We start from the raw sequence: 15,318 nt of genomic DNA on the forward strand, positions 1-15,318 counted from the left end.
TTAGTTAAAACCATACACTTCATAGACATCGATGGTGATGATTTTGATTGGTTAACATAGCCTATTTTTAAAAACACATAATGAAACAGGCATTGGTGGCATTTGCTTTCCCTCACCTGGAAATTTACTCAAGACACAGCCTGCTGGTTATGGTGAATAAGAAGCAATTACTGGTTAAGTGAGCTTTAAAGCAATGCCATGTCTTAATTAACCAAGATCCTTTTCCTTGTAGAAAAAGTGTTCATTAACCAATGCGCTTCTTTGATAAAGAATTTTGTACTAAACACTGCAGTTTTACTTGTTTTAATATAAACATATCAGATCATGTCCACTGAATCATTAAGTTCTATTAAAATCCAATTACAAATATGGGAATTTTTACTTGTCTTTAGAAATAATTAACATCAATAGTAAAAGGTACATTGTTGTTACTGCTACTACTATTATTATTACTATTATCATTATCATTATTATTATATCCCCTATTGCAAAAGATATTTCTATGGATGCAGATGTTGTAGCTACTGTTAAGGAATACTCTTCCCAGCCAGGACTGCAGCTGTACTTCTGTTCGCAGCTGTAGAATGAACTTATTGGAAGACATTCATTTCTGAGAACTTTACTTACTGAGTAATTAAAATCCTGAGCTAGGCCTCTAGGACTGCATGAAGAACAATATATTATTTGACTGTAAGACTCCAACTGCATATAATTATCATAGAACAACATATGTGAGATTCATGGCAAAATAATCAACACAAATATTTGACTGGCAAATGCCCTCCTTATGTAACTATTGATATCTCATTTTATCAGACTAATCAATATTTTCCCTTTAATATAGTATATCATTCTATTGAAGAGTATTGTAATGACATTGGAATGTGGGGGAAATATAAAATTACTGAAAATATTATTTCCAAATAATTGTCCTGCACATTGTTTTTAAACTGACAATTATGTAATGCTAGGGATATTTTCTCCTTATATCTCTGTCTCTGTTTCTCTGATTCTCTCTTCCTCTCTCTCTAGCCTCTCTGTCTCCTTATCACTCTGTGTGTGTGTGTGTGTGTGTGTGTGTGTGTGTGTGTGTGTGTGTGTGTGTGCCTGTGATCTCTTTTCTTCTCTCTCTATCTCTGTCTCTATCTCTATACGTGTGTGTGTGTGTGTGTGTGTGTGTGTGTGTGTGTTTGTATATATATATATTTCCCCCAGGATTTTATCCAGGATTCTTCTATTCAAAAAAACACAGGAGATACTTCTCTTTAAATGCAAAGCCCTAGAGTATACTTATAATATTTTGTTATATTCCTTGTATTTCTCAATTTTTCAATATTTTTAAATAATTCCATTCATTAAAAAGATTTTTACTTTTGTAAATGTATGTGTGCCACTCCTGGTATGATACACAGAATATATTCTCAAAATCCAGTTTTAGTTCTATAAATTCACAAAATATGAACTCTATATGGCATTCAGAATTCTTCACAAAATGAACAAAACTCCTTTTCAATACTTACCCTCCACTATTTCCCTGGTCCCCTGGCCTACTCTTAACCCCTCCATACTTACCTTCTCACTGTAGCAAGCTTTTTCAGATTCTTTGGCTCTTTCAGGCTTTTGCAAACTTTCATACTCAGCCGCCCTTCAAAGGGCTGTTGACATGCTTGATTTGGGCTAACCCTCCTGACAGCCATAGACAAGGCTGTACCCTGGAAGCACTTACAATCATCACCTGAACCCTGTGCACTGGAAGCCCCTGGGATGCAAGAAAAGGCAGCAATATCCATCACACAACCATTAAAGGCTCATTATTGGCCAAGGGTCTGAACTGTTTGCATTATCAACTTAACCCCCTTCATTACAAACACCAGTGCCAAGTTCAGTATGAAATGTGTTCTTTCAACCACTTTTCTATGTTTACTGGTTGATCTTTGTCCAAATTCATACATCCTAGTGTGCACAACTTCGTCAGGTCCCCTTGCTTTCATTTCAATACTCCTGGAATATTCATTCCTCATTCCAGCCATGGCAAAAATCCATTCTCTGCACCAACCCAGGACATGTTATTTTGTTGTAGGGCTTAATATTCACTTTGCAGCTTCCAGAAGCATCAGCACTTTAAAGATCTCATACCTCATCTAGAATAAAACTTAAACTTACCATGGCCTCTAAGCCTCTACATGAACTGGTCCCTGATTAACATTTAATTCCATTTTCTACTTTTCTCTCCTTGTCCCGTAAGTTGTTACACGGGCCTTTTACTAGTCACATACTATGACACCTCAGACTCACATTAGGAAATTTGTACTGTCAGTTTCATTAACCTGCAATTTTCTGCCCTTAGATCTGCAAGTGGCTGGCTCATTTTTGACTTTCATATCTGAGCTCCGATGTTAGCTTTGCAGAGACTACCCCTTAAGCGACAGCTTAAGCATATATGCCACAGCTGTTTCTTCTCCTATTCTGTGTCTTGGAGAATGTACCTCTGGCCAGACAATGCTATGCTTTCCATTCTGACCTACAATGACTTAGAGTGTGGATAAAAAAAAAAAGAAGAAGCCTAAGACAGTATTGCTTCACACACTTCCAGTATCCATGCTCTTTTTATTTGTCCATGGTCAATAGCTAGAATGTTGTTCCAGTTCAGCTTCTGTTGCTGTGAGAAAACATCCTCAGCAAAAGCAGCATAGGGTAGGAAATGGTTTTCTTGGCTTACAGTTCCAGATCACAGTGCATTACTGAAGGCAGGTCAAGGCAGTGATTCAAAGCACTAGCCACATAACATGTAGAGCCAAGAGCAGAGAAAAATGATTGTTTGCATGCTTCCTGCTAGCTAAGTACTCACTAGCCACCTCTACTCTAACTCAGTGGAGGGAGAAGGACAGGCCAATTAGTAATCAAAACAACACTCAACAGACTTGTCTATAGTCCAACACGATTTAGATAAATCCCCACTGCAAGTCCAAAATTGCATCAAGGAGACAGTTAAAATTAAGCAGCACAGACTTCATCAACCACAAAACAGCAGAACAGCCAAACTACCTTTTAAGAAAAAAAATAAGAAGAAAAGAAAATAAATGAGAAAAATAATGAAGGAAAGGGTTAAACAAAATTATTCATCTATTTGAATATATTTGTTCTTTTAGCATTAATTTTATTGTTTTGACCGTTTCTTACATGAATATTATGTTTACATCATTTCTACCCACCTTTTTGAATACTCTTTAGAAATTATATTGCTATTCCAATACCTTTACTGTCATTTTAATATTACCATATACTATCTATAACATGTTTAGTGAAAGGTTCTTCTTTACTTTTCCCATTCTGTTAAAATGATTAAGTTGATACTACATTTGGGAAACACAGCAGATGACTCAAAATTTAACACTGAGGACACAGAGTTGAGTACAGCGACAACAGTCTGGTTTTGTAGTGAGTGAAGGAGCTAGTGTAGGCTTTCCCGAGAGCAAAGGGATGAGTAGAAAGCAGCAAATCATAAATCAGAGTGAGGGAGTAGATGAACAGTCTTTAACTCCATCTACAGCATTATGCACAGGTATTCTTCAGACAATAACTGGAATATAAGCAGAGTGGAAAGGTCACAACAGTGTCCGTTAGTTTTCCATCACATCTAAGTCAGAATATAGAGGGGAAAGGCACAGGGAAAATATGAAAGTAATATTCATTGATGTGTGTTATCCAAGATTTCACATAAATATTATTTTTTCTCTTAGCAGCCTGTTTTTCTAGGGTCTTGCTGACCTTCCTCAATCATGCTTATGGCTGAGGCTCTAACAGCCTCTTTTGGACTCTCCAGGAACTGTGATTCTTTCTACCATGCAGGGACCCAGTCAATGGTTTGGAGTCCTGGCTGCATGTTAGAACTGGGAATCCAAAGACACTCTGTAGCCCAATAAAATCTGGGCATAGAAGCTAGCAGCAGTTAAAATTCCTCAGATGACATTGACGTGCAGCCAACTTCTAGAATCATGGGTCTAGGCCAAGGACAGAAGATCAGCCAGCTTTATGAATTCATTTTGGTTATCTCATCCATATTTCTGCTTTCAAGCTGGATGCCATTTACACTATAATAGACAACAATAAATGTTTCTCTTATTTGGCATGGCTGCTTTCATCTATCAGTCTTAAAAATCTACCATAGAAACATACATGTGAGTAACATTACACTTACTGAACAGGTTATATTTAGGAATATATATATATATATATATATATATATATATATATATATATATATACATGCAATAACAATAAGTGAAAAGGGAGACCATGAATTTGGAGGAGAATTAGGGAGGGGTATATAGGAAGGTTTGGAAGGAAGAAGGAAGAAATGTTATAATTATAATTATATTATTATAACCTCAAAATTTTTTAAAATTTAAGTAAAATAAAGGTCAGCCATGGGGATGGATACAGCATAACTAAATAATTAAGCTACTTTTCTCTCTCAGCCTACCATGTTCTGTGTCTGTTTTAATAATCTCTGCTTTACCAGCATACAGTATTATATTTAATTCTCTGTGGTCTTGCACTATGTATATGTAGTAACCTTATCATTAGAAAAAGCATAAGGAAGTAACAGCATTTATATAACTCCAGGGACATGACTTATTCAAGTTTGCAAAAGAGTATCACAGGAAAATTCATGAAACTTAAAAAATTAATTTTCTTTTCACTTGCTGCAATGAAACATCAGTTGGTACTTAGCAAAAATGTCACAGGATATGTTATTGTAGATAAAAACAGCTTTAAATAAAAAGAATTAACACTGCGTGTAGCCATTATTCCCCAAAGAAAGAATACTTTCCCATGTTCCAGGAAATGTTTTTGTTTTAAAATAATACATGAACTTTGTGTTACAGTTGTCAATATGAGATTTAGCACTAAAATCAGTCATTTTTGTAAATATCCCTAATTTGAATGTTCTTTTAGATCCTTGAGATAAAGCAGTGAGTCATATCTTAGAAAAGTATATTACAGCAATCAATACCTATCTTGATCTTTGCCTCATTACATTAGTTCATATGACTAATAACTACTTGGGACAAAGTTCACTGAAAATTAAAACCATATGATGTCATGGTGTGACCTCTAACCTAATGATTCCTCTTTTCTCTGTCTCCCACCCATACTCATTAATCATGAACTTGACTCATTGCTATGAACAATGAGACTCAAGAGTTTATGTTTGTATTTGAAAAATGGCTTGCTTAGGAAGTCACAGTTGCACTTCAGGTTTTGAATAACAAAGAGAAAAGATAGGAACAAGAACTATTTTCAAGCTATGATTTTACAATGCTAAATATAGCCATTTTATATGTACAAAGAATACAATACTCATTACCAAAAGTTGGTTCAGTCTCCTCATTAGGAAAATTCTAAAATTTATTGGAAATACCTTATTGATGTTTACATAGAACAAATGAAATTGTTTAAAAAATCCAAATATAAAATTCATCTTACATGTAATTATTAATAACTTTAAACTCAAATAATATTTTAAGGTCAGCAACATAATTCTGACCTTAGGCATTTAATAGCATATTATCAGATGCTGCTAAACGTAAAATTTCCTGACTTTTCACTTAACATTTCTTGGCTACATGTGATTGCACAGGATTTGTTCAGAAATGACAGGTCACATTTCCCATGGTACACTGAATATGTAGAACTGCTGCACTTGATCTGCTCTGTGACACTATCTCAGACATGTGGCAGGGCAGAACCAAGGCCATCTGTTTGATCTACAGAAGCTACAGAGGATAATCTCAGCATGAGGCCTGGGCTGTACTCTCTGCTCCTGACAAAACAGACGTCATGTATTTCTGGATAGATCATTTAAATAGAATGGCATGGAGGATACTTACCAGGATGTGCTGTGTGTTTATTATCATTTGTTCGCTCACTTCCATTATACCACTTTCACATTGGTTTCTAACCTTCTATTCTCACCCTTTCTTACTCTAATGACTACTTCAGAAACTTATGTGCATGAGTGTGTGTGTGTGTGTTTGTGTGTGTGTGTGTGTGTGTGTGTTGTGTGTGTGTGTGTATACAGAGGTATCTCCATTCCTTACATAATGGTTATTTCCCTGTGAATTATACCAAGTTCTCTAGGATGAGATTCTAATTTTAGTTAGTTACCTATTGCCAATGTCTCATGAACTTAATATGATAAAACAGAAAAAATGAAATAGATTTTTCCCATCTTAAAACATATCCTTTTGTTTCTTTTCTACATTTGTGTGTATCTATATCTCTTTATCGATATATGTATGTAGATATATAGATATGTGTGACATGATAAATATACATTTGAGCCTCAAACACCCTTATTCCTGGCACATATCTCCAAGAATTTTAGAACAGGAGTGTCTTTTTATATGTTAGAATTTGAAGGATAGTTGCCAAGGGAAGCATTCATATGATTAGAGGGTTGAGACTATGGGCTAACTCACCGCTGGGAGAGGAAAAAGGCTAAAGATTAAGTTGAGAACCATTAGTCAATTACTTAATCAATTGTGCCTACATAGTGAATACTCCACTTAAACCAGAAAGTATGGGATTGGAGAGCTTCCAGGTTGTTGAACTAATGGAGGTTCTGGGAGGATAGTTAGCCAGAAAAAGTGTGGAAGCTCCTTGTTCGTTTTCCCTAAGGGACTAGTCAACTATATCTCTTCGTCCAACTGTTATCAATATCCTTCCAGAAAAAATCAGTAAGCAAAGTGAATGTCTCGCCAAGTTCTGTGAATAGAGATGAAGAGTGGTCTTGATTTACAGCAGAGAAGTCAGAAACACAAGTTTTAACTTGAACCCATGATTAGCACCTATAGTGGAAGAAAATCTTGCAATATTGAGTCTTTAACTGTGGAATCAGATGCTATCTGGGATAGTGTTAGAGAGTTAAGCTACAGGTCAGTTAACTGCTTTCTATCAAGAATTGAGTAATTGTTTGCTGTGGTGAATGAAAGTCTAAAGATCCATTTGTTTTTCCTGGAGAGATCTGGGCATGTACCAGTCATTTTTTTTTGAAGCTTTATGTGTAATGCCAGACACTGGAGATAGAATAAAGTAAGCACAGGGGTGTGAAATAGAAGTGGATCGTTAGTGGTTTGATTTAGACTGTCCCCACAGGCTAGATATTTGAATGCTTGGTCCCCAGTTAATGTTAGTTTGTGGGGAGGTTTAAGAATTTAGTCTTACTGGAGGAAATATGTCACTGGGGTTGGTTTTGGTTATTTCAAATTTTCCCATATCCAGTTCACTCTCGGCTTCAGGTTTTCATTTAAAGATGTGAGCTCTTACCTTTCTACTCCTGCAGTCATTTCTGCCACTTGCTTCCATGCTTCCCTAACACAATGGACTCTTAGCCCTCTATAACTATAAGCTCAAATAAACTCTTATCATGTAATGTGATTAGGTCATGATGTTTTATCATAGCAACAGAAATACAAGATTGGCACAAACATATGTATATAAACTGTGAGAAAAGGAAGACAAGTGAAACCACTCAGTACAAAATAGGGTAGCATTAAATGAAAACAAAATGATGCAAGCAAAATAGGTGCCTACCAGCTGATTAGTGTAACATAATTAGTATAAGGATAGAGAACACTAGTGTAAAATCAAGATGTAAAGAGGTCTCACTTCGTGTGTCTAATCTTAATGACAATAGCTTTTGGAACACAGTGGCTTGGAAAGAAGCTGTAAGAGCAAAGAGGGACGTGCCATTAATTTAGTAAAAGTAAGAAGAACATTGACTAGCAAAGATCATGTGTATTAGTGAGTAGTTTCATCTTCCACTGGATCCTAAGCTATTGTCACATCTCAAAGAGGGAAATAACACAACCAGCTACATGTGACAGAAACACAGAAGAAAAATAATGTAAAATGAGATTCAAAGAACTGATTTAGATGGAAGACCCAAGCTTAAACAAAGCTGCAAGACTAAGGGAAGACAGAGAAACACAAACTGAAAAGCAAGTTGGAAATGTGGTGTTTAACAACCAATAAAAAATTGTCCCTGAACCCAAATTTTCACCCATGCTTGCACAATACTCAGAGTACCTTCATAGAAAATGTGAAAGGAAGACCAGGCCAGAGGGAAACATGAGGACTCCTTCAGCTCACTGAAACAGAGGCATATTTTGTATGACGTAGGTGAACTGAACCAGTGTGAACCTCAGTCAGCACACACTTAGCGTGCCTTCTTCACTATTTAATGAAAGCAAGATCATAGACCCTAAGAATTGCCATCATCCTTTATCAAATTAAGCATTTTCCCCTTTTCATGAAAAGAGAACACGTTACAATTTCTTTGAATTATGTGAGAATTGCCAGCATCACTACTCTCTACCTTGGCACCACTGTGAGAAGAGGGGCTTACTAGGCACAGCACAGACCAGCATGACATCAAATCAAATAACCAAAAGGGACACATAGAAGATTGTTGTGGTTTGAATAGGAATGCCCCTCCATAAGTTTATATTAGAATGTTTGCTCCCTAGTTGGCGGAACAGTTTTGGGTCTATTAGCAAGTGTTACCCTCTCAGAGGAGGTGTGTCACTGGGATGGACTTTGCAGTTTTAGGAGCCAATCCAAGGCCCAATCTCCTCGATGCATGCTTGTGAATAAGATATAAGCTCTCAACTACTGCTCTGGTGCCATGCCTGCTGCCTGCCTGCCATGTTTCCAGCCATGATGGTTATCATAGACTTACTCTCTGAAACTGTAAGCAAGCCCAAAATTAAGTGTTTTCTTTTGTAAGTTGCTTTGGTCATAGTGTCTCTTCACAGCAACAAAAGAGTATCTAAGACACAATTGGATAGTATAAAAAGGAATAATGGAAAGGATGATTAACAACTGGCAAGACAGAGTAAGAAAATGAAATGAGAAATATCATCAAATTAAAAAGAATACCTTAAATCATATGTTTTTTATTTCTACAATTTTCAATTTTGTATTTTCAGATCCTGGTTATTGAAAGCAAATGAAATTGAAGAAAGTAAAACTACAGAAATTGGCATGTATGTATGCTACTGCATTGTAGTGTCTCTGTATTATCCATTTATAATGAAAATTTAATGAATAGGTAATCAATATCAAGAAATTCAGAGACATTAATAAATAAAACAATTGTAGAAGTAATGGGGTATATTTTCTCATTTGTCACATTATCAAAGTAGCCCAGTTAATTTTTAATAACAATATAAAACATTACAGTTTTACAAAACAAAATAATTTATTTGATATCTGTATAAGAACTGAAGGTACATATTCACATTATCATATTTACATCCAAAGAATAACATTATTCCTGTAAATTCTTTTTCAGAGTCGAAGGTGGCCTTAGAGTAGTTATAATGATGCTCACAATTAGCAGACAATTATTTGGGATAAAGTAGTGATGATGCTGGGTGCATAGGGAACTCTATAAAAAGATGAGTTTGAATCCTTTGAGTATCAATCCAGAGATGATACAGCTGGAACATGTGCTAGTCTGACTTTAGCCATTTTAGGAGGCTTTACATTGATTTTCATTATGTCTGAAAAAATGTACACTTACACCAAAAATGTGTAAGGGTCCTTTCCCCATACCCTTACCAGTAGTAGTTATTGATTTTTTAAACACATTTTTATGTATGTATTGGCAATTTTCACATCTTCATTTCAAGTGTCTGTAGTTCATTTGTCCTTTATCGAATGTATTATTGTGTTTTTTTTTTGATACCAATATCTGAATTCTTCAAATACCAAAGATTCTAATCCTCTGCAAAATGAATACATGGGAATCTCTTATTGTGTAAGCTGTGTCTTCATTCTGAAACGTTTTTCTTTGGCTATCAAGAAGATTATTAATTTCTTTTAGTTTAATTTACAATGAGTGTGATTATATGTGTGAGTGTGTGTGGGGGGTCTTACACATGGCATGACGTGTATAGAGGTCAGCAGACTTTAGAGTCAGTCCTTGCCTCTTGAAAGTCTATGAAACTGGAGTTGCTCTACTTCTGTTGCTCTGTGCACTTCTTTGAAGCTGGCCCTTGGGCTTCTGGGTAATTCTGTCTCTGCTGCCCATTTCTCTGTAGGACTGGTGGGATTACAGATGTGTGGTACATCATGGAGCCATTCTACATGCTTTTGGGAGGTCAAACTAAGGTGGTCAGCAGGAGCAGCAAACTCCTTTTTACCTGCTGAGCCATTAGTCTGCCCAAGAAGCTTTTAAACTTAATTTAATCCCATTTGTCAGTTCTTGCTATATTTCCAAGTTTTGGTTCTACTCAGAAAATCACTAGCTGGAGCCTGGGTTTTACTCTAGTATGTTTCACATCTTTAGCTTATTACATTGAGGTTTTTGATACATTTGGGCCTGGTGTTTGTACTACAAGAGAGAGAAGACATCATGAAGTAGCTGAATTATTCTGGTAATAAATGTGCACATAGTATTCTAAAATGGTACATAACACCAAACATAAAGTCAGCAAGCAAATATAGATGAATCATCATTTGTTTTTTGTTAAGTACTTTCCAGGTGTCTTTTGAGCATATTTTTTAAAATGACAGTTTACTTAAAACACTGTGTAGTTTTATAGAATCATTATATTCTTACTGATTTCTAAGATACTGTGTTCCCCTAAATTTATATGCAGAAAATCTATCCACTCCCCAACATATAATAGTCAAAGAAAGTAAGGCATTATAAGTTATGAAATTAAACAACTACATTTGTGGGATCAGTGCCCTTATGGAAAAGTTCCAAGAACAATGCCTGTCCCATTTCATCACATGATGACATGGCCAGAAGAGCAGACTGCAGAGCCTCACTAGACATCTATCTGATACTACCTTAATCTTGAATTCCCAGAATGTAAAGAGATAAAATTCGGGTTTTGAAAACTTCTCAAAAGAGTATTTTCATCATAACTGCCTGAATAGATTAATGGATTTTGTATATATTCTATATATAATTTTTGAGAGCTAAAAGTCTGTAAGATATTTTCTCTATGCCTATGATTAATCTATTCATTTTATTAAGAGCATGTCTTGCTTAAATGTTACGATCATTTCTGTGAGAAGATTAGAAGCATTTTTGAAAGAATAAGTACTTTTGAATATTCAAATCATAATTAAGTAGAAATATCTATTTAGTTATGGTAGTATCTAAAAATAAAAATAGGTGTGGAAAGCAAAGGGCAACATATTTGAAGGGCAACTATGCCACCAATGCAACTAAGTGTAGCATATTTGATGAAGGGAACAGAGGAAATAAAGACCAACACTGAGAGGGATTGAGATGTTCCTTCAAGGACAACATGTCAGCAAAGAGGCATTCAAAAGCAAAATAAGGAAAAGACAATATTGTAGCTAGCCAGGCTTTACAGTGCTTACAAGAATGAAGGCCAAATAGATGAAGAGAAACTTTTTCTCTGCAAAAGATAATTCTACCCCGTCCTCGCCATCTTTCTACCCCCACCCACCTGTTTCCTTGGAAGTACAAGTAATAGAAAGCCTAAAGCATTCTGATTTATTATCCTTTTTATTAAGTTGTATCAGGAAAGGAGGCAAAAAGACAAAAGTCATGACTTTACATTACCATGAGTTTTAGTTGGTAAAAATTAAAACCCCATGTTAAGCCACATAGCATATACCTGTAATGCCAGCACTTAAGAGGCAGAAACAGGAGTTGAAGGCCATCCTGGTCTAAGTTCTAGACAACAAGGACTTGTAATTTACCACATCACCTTCCAAAGACAGTTGTTGAGTCAGACATAAATATAAGGTAAATGATCTACCTACTAGAACATTTTCGAGCACTCATTATCCATGATTAACCTCTTTCTGCATTTCAACCTGCTCCTTAGTAGTCTAAACATTGATCCTGAAGCCTTGACTCTCTCTTGCTATCTGTCTAGGTGTATTGCTTTCCACCATGAAATGTGTAATTAAATCATGCTCTAGAGAGCAACACATCACCAGTGAGGTAGTGTCTACATAATAGATGTTTTATTCTCAAAATGACTTTGACCTGGTAACTCATGGCCAAATTCAGATGTGTTCTGAAAGACAAAAAAAAAAAAAAAAAAAGTGGCTTGTTTTGTGCCGCATTAAGATTAAAGATGTAATTGAATGAAGATTTCTTGAGACTTCCCTAATCTTTTTCTCCAGCTACATTTTCTGTTTTAGCATCAACTTGTAATTGACACTCTTGATGGCACTTTTCATATAACTTCTTATTTAATTTCCACAACGTCTTTCCAGGTTAAAGTGCAGAGAGTTAGAATTCCCTAGTGGTATACAGCTCACATTAAAATTCAAGGATTTGAGTAAGATCTCTCAGGGCCAAGTCTGACTAAGAAGTAACTGTCAATTAATTGAATGTATTATCATGGACTACATTCTAAATCTGAGAAATAACATTTCTATAAAGAGGATTATTAGATTGGTGGGTAAAAGCTCAACTTTTATGCAATGTTATTATTTCCAAAGTTTGTAGTGTGGTTTTTAGGAGATTATCTTTAGTTAGGATTTCCATTGCAACTCATAAAGGAAAGCATTTAATTATGTGGTTGACAGTTCACAGGTCCAGTCCATTATCATCATGGTGGGACATGGTGGCATGCAGGCAGACATGCTGCTGGAGAGGTAGCTGAGAGTTCTTAATTTTGCACAGGCAACAAGAAGTAGTCTGAGACACTGGCTGTGGCTTGAGCATATATGGCACCTCAAAGCCCCCATCCCCACAGTGACACACTTCCTCCAACAAGTTTATACCTACTCCTACAAAGCCACACCTCCCACCAACAGTGTCATTCTCTATGCACTTATGGGAGCCAATTAAATTCAAATTACCCAGGTAGTATCTTTGTTCATGGACAGTGTATTCAAAATGATTTATAAGTAAGGGAATCAATTGTTAACTATTTATAGTCAAATGGCTCTGTATGAACAACACATGTGCATATATACATACTTTCAAAATGCAAATGACTGGTAACACCATGAATTTTCATGAAAACTAAATGGAGAATATCTTGAAATTTTTATATAGGTAAAATTATTTCAAAATACAAACTAAAAACTTTCAAAAGTAGTAAAATATCAGTGGAAAGTGTTGTTACAAATTTCTCCTTTGTTGTTTTTTGATTTTTAGTTTTGAAAAAAAAACAGGTTCCATGTTGCACAGGTTGCCTTGAACTCATCAATTTGTCAAATATCTTTGAAAATCTAATCCCATCACCTCAGCCTTCCAAATTCTTGGATTTTGGGAGTATACCATGGCTGTACCCAGAGATATTATTAAGTCTTTAGTCATAGAATTTGTGAGGCAAAGACAGGTGGTGATCATTGGAAGTTTGAGGCCATCCTAGTCTATATAACAAGCTCTAGACCAGCCAAGGCTACATAGTGATATCTTGTCTCAAAAAATGATACAATATTTTGCTGTTTTACTACTATATCTGTGTAATATATTTGAAATAGGGAAGTATGATGCTCACATCTTTGAAATTTGCTTACTCTCAGTCTTTTCTTAGTTCTGTGTAAATTTAGAATGGGCTTTGTATTTTCATTAAATTGCCTTTGGAATTTTTGATGAGGAAAACATTGACTCTTTGGACCACTTTATGTAATATAAAAGTTCAGCAATATTCCAACTCACATAGAAATCTTTCCATTAATTTGTGTTTCCATTTCTTCTATCAATAATGTGTAGTTTTCTGTGTGGAAGTCTTTCACTCCTGTATAACAATTTCCTTATTTAGAAAAATGGAGTTTATACCTAGCTGTATATTTCCTTTCAGTGTTTGAAAGGCTACATTCATCATACATTATAACATAATGCCTAAGCAAGAATTGTAATATTACTTTTATGTTCAATGTAATGAGAAAGCTTTGTTTTGTAAATAGAATTTCTAACCAAGTATTTTAAAATTTTATTTCATCTTTTTACAGATTTTGGAATACTGTTAAAATAAATATTCTACAAATAATATCTACTCTGAAATCATTTAAATAGAGAAAGCCACAACATTTATATATCTGTTAATACATTGTATGTATATAAAACAGGCATAGTGACAATAGCTGTTCCTTCCCTGCAGATCATAATAAATACATAGTGATACACACATATGAGAGATATTGTATTACTGGTGAGTAGAGGTTTTCTTTTTCCTCCTAAACTTATGTTTCCTCACTAAGAAGGAAAATATATAAAACTAATGATATTAACATTAAATAATTATTGGAAATGTAAGAGATATGGTCGATATAATAATGAAAGATTTAACCCTATGAAATAAAATCACTACCACAAAAGCTACCAAGAGGATACACATTTTTTATGAAATGCTCTTATTTCTTCTTCTTAATACTTCTAAAATGAATATAAGTAATTTTCTTTAGCTTTAATGTCTACATCATTTGTAGATAAATATATATATATATATATATATCCATTAAATATACATATATATTCATAAATGGTTTAGAGTTTCAGAATTTTGCTACAGCTTTTCATTTGTCAGTTAGAGGATAACTATTTTGTGAATTCACATTGAAATTGATTACTGTGTTTTAGAATTTTTCTGAAAAAATGAGGGGCTGGAGAAATTGTTTAGCAGTTAGAAGCAATTGCTGCTCTTCCAGAAGCCCAGAGATCAGTGCCCATCCATATAGAGAGGGCCTTTCTGGCCTACATGGGTACCCTGAAATCCTTTCATACACACATATTTGAATAAAAATAAGTACATCTTAAAATAAAGATTTTTGAAAATTATATGAAGACATACATAAATAAAATATGTACCCACAATATTTTGTGCTTTGTTGTTGTAACTCACGGATTTTTATCTAGTAAGACCAGTAAAATAAGGGATTAGCAGTATTAAACTCCTATACTAGCTAGTGTGCTAAATCTGTTTTTAAAATCTGAACATTAGATTTAAAATTAATGTTTCTATGATATCTAAGAGTTCAAAAACAATCTTACAGTTACTTTTTCCCATCTTCTGTCCACCCCTCAGAACAAGATTTTAACAAAAAAAAATGTACCTATTCAACTGTACTTATTTATTCTTATATAATTAGTTGCTACTTGGTGGCTGAGCCGCCATATTTGTAACCGACACTGTCTAGATTAGAATCATTCTACACTTCTAATGACTTACAGATTACTAAACAGAGAGTTAGCAAAAGAAGCATTGTATGTAATTTAGGACCATGTACCCTATTACTCAAGTCAAGTTACTTCTTGTAACATTTTATAATAAATAAAATGGGAATTTGATATATATA

The sequence above is a fragment of the Cricetulus griseus genome, chromosome 5 (assembly GCF_003668045.3).
Source record: "Cricetulus griseus strain 17A/GY chromosome 5, alternate assembly CriGri-PICRH-1.0, whole genome shotgun sequence".
NCBI classification, from domain to species: domain Eukaryota; kingdom Metazoa; phylum Chordata; class Mammalia; order Rodentia; family Cricetidae; genus Cricetulus; species Cricetulus griseus.